At 25.4% G+C, this 3,231-nt stretch overlaps 1 pseudogene; it reads left to right on the forward strand.

The window, feature by feature from the left end:
• LOC107030283 overlaps positions 1 to 3,231 on the forward strand; it is a 45,483-nt pseudogene that overhangs the window by 2,948 nt on the left and 39,304 nt on the right.

A 3,231-nucleotide genomic window follows, 5' to 3' on the forward strand; every position in this document is an offset into this window, starting at 1 on the left:
TAGTTATAGTTATCCTCAGATTAATTAAAGTAAGATGAACAAAATATTATTTTAATTATTATGCTTTGTTGTACTCTCTATCTAAAACCATGACTTGATCTTTATAAGTTGCGTGACTTAGATTTAGAGGTATTCTACTTTCTCCATTTAAAAAAGAAATGGTAGCAAATAATATATGTAGTCTCAATTGGGACATTGTTTCAAAATTTTATAAGAGAAGTCAGTTTGAAATTGGATTAGTAGTACTCTCTCAATTACACTTTATATAACATAGTTTAATTTGAATCAACATAGTTTGAGAAATATATAAAAACTTTTGAAATTCATAATTTTAAACAATTACTTGAATCTAGGATCAATTGTAAAATAATTTTTCTACTTCCATAAAATAAGTTTTAAGGTTTTATATACACTACTCTTCTCTCTTGTGACATCATAACGTGTATGTTGTCATTGTTAGTAATCTGAAAAAAATATAAGTCTATCCAAATTAGGGAATTATTCTTTTCACTGTATTTTTGTTTTTTTGGTTAACTATTAGGTTATAATCCTATGTAAAAATGATACGCGAAGAATTCTTTTTAAACAAAATTGTAAAGATAAAAAACAGAGTTCCGCTTCTTTTTGGTCCAATGAAATAAAGTTTTCGAACCCTCAACCTATAAATTAGCCAATTTTCAACTATATATCTGAATTTTGCGGGGTTCTATTACCCCTTAACCTTTTATTTTTGATATTTTACATATATGTTTGTATACACACGCTAGATGGGCCTATTTTACTTAATTTTATTCCCACTTCTTTTGACTTATTTTTTAAACTAGGAAACTTAGCCGCACTAAGCATAGTATAAGAAAATATTAAATTTATTATTATTATTTTTGTTTTATAAAACTATAGTAATATTATTAATGTTTTTAACGATTTTTTCAATACTCAAATCCATAGACTAATATTATTAACGTTTCTAACGATTTTTTCAATACTCAAATCCAAATAAATTATATTGCATATTCTAATACTTATATCTGTAATTTTTACTTAAATTCATTAGACATTGATTTTATTAAAAAAAAAAGAATCCTTAAATTAGCATAATCAACCACTTAGTCTTTAATGGTTAGAGTTGTAATAATTTATAATTTATCAGTTTAGTATCCATTTAAGTGCTTTTACATAATTATGACATGGTAATAAAAATAAAAATAATAGATTTACCAGAAAAAGGAAGGATATATACTCTCCTATTGGAAAAATCTTTTTGTCAAATTTGGTTGGAAAGAGAATTTTTTCTATGTAATTTTACTTTTTAAAAATATTTTTATTATTTTATCTTTAATATCTTTTATTAAAAATTGGAAAAAAGATCGATTTATTTTAAAATAAAAAAATATTATAGTTTTAAAATTTTTTTGATCAAATTCTTGTCAAATTTTCTAGCCATTTATCACTTCTCAGACCTATTATCGTATATAAATAAAACAACAGTTAAAACATTTGTGCAACGTTTAGTTTATGTTGTTTCCAAAAAAAATGTTATTTTCTAATATAAATGCATAAAATGTAGAACTAATATGCAAATTTTCTTCTTCTTTCTTCTTTTACATTGTTCTTAGCAAGTAATGCAAAGTCATAGTGACCCAAGAATTGATCTTTTCAAGACTACTTGTTCTGCCACCCTAATAATTTTAATAATGTTATGTATCATGTGATGTACTCCATCTGTTTAAAAAAGAATGACATCCTTTTTTTTTAGTCAGTTTAAAAAGAATCATCTCTTACTTTTTTTTTTGGTAACATTTTAATTATAACTTTTCACATGACATGTTTAAAACCACAAGATTAAAGAATAATTTTGTACATTTGACATAACTTTAATTTAGGATCACAAGATTCAAAAGTCTTCTTTATTTTCTTGAACTCTATGTCAAGTCAAACCATGTCAGTCTTTATGAAACGTAGGAAATAATATTTTAATAAATAAATAAAATCGATCTTTGAATGAAAAATTAGGTCTCAAAAATTGGTATTTTCTAAATCTCGAAGATCAGCTGTAATTGTGAAGAAGAAAATGTTTCATGATTCTCCTTGCTAGAGGAAGGTGAAAAGAATGAGTGTACATACGTTATTTTTGAGAATAAATTGACATGGAGAATAAATTTCAAGCTCCACAACTAGATCTAGTTGACCTTGCAATTTTATATATCGTGAATAAAATAAATTTGAACCTTGAATTTCATAGCGAAATTTTTTAGAGAAGATAAGAAATCCCAAAGGTTCAAGATTTTTGAAATGGAGTTACTATTGAAGCTTTGAAATTAAAGACAATTATTCCCAAGCTTCAAGCTTTTAAAATGGCAGAAGAAAGGAAGAAGATGGAAGATATGTGGGATAAAAAGCGCTTAGAAATGCAAGTTGTAATTCGAAGCCTTATTTTAGGCTGATTTGGACTTATATGTGGATTTCAAAATGCAGATAATGTGTTTCAGATGCATCCTTACGCGCCTAAAGGAGGTGTATTCACCTTCTTGGACATGTCAGCGTTTAAGGGTTACAAAATATTAAAAATAAAAAGTTTTATAATAGGACTCCGTGAAGTATTAAATTGTAGTTAAGAATTGACTAATATGTTACGGGGGCATTTGACCATTTTCTCAAATTAGTTCTAAATAAAATGGATCAAGATACTTTGAAGCTCTAGAGAAGAAAAATCATGTAAAAAAATGAGACCTTAAACATCAAAAGGGAAAAAATACAGAAAAATGGTGTGAAATTTAACTTTTACACAATTCTATTGCTTAAATTTTTTAATTATCTTAAGTAGTACATATTATAATTCATATAATTGAAGGTTGTCTTTGATATTATAGAATTGAAGGTTGTTTTTTGATATTTTATTAAAAAATATACAATAACCCAAACTCCTTTCTAGTCATTGATATAAGGTCAAGAAGATTTATTATTCCATTCAAAATGTGAAGGGTGTGTTAATAAATTTGGTTGAATGATTTTATTAGAGGAAAGTAATAAGTTAAGTGACTTTATTGATGGAAAATAAAATTTAATAATTTTACTATATATTTTATTATAATTGAATGATCTTTTGAGATATTTACTTAAAAACAGAATATAACATCATGGGCGACAAGACGAATCTATGTGAATGGGTGGGATGCCACAACACCTGATATCCTCGTTTAAAGCTTTATATATATATATATATATATATAT

This window comes from Solanum pennellii, chromosome 9 (genome assembly GCF_001406875.1).
Source record: "Solanum pennellii chromosome 9, SPENNV200".
Lineage (NCBI taxonomy): Eukaryota > Viridiplantae > Streptophyta > Magnoliopsida > Solanales > Solanaceae > Solanum > Solanum pennellii.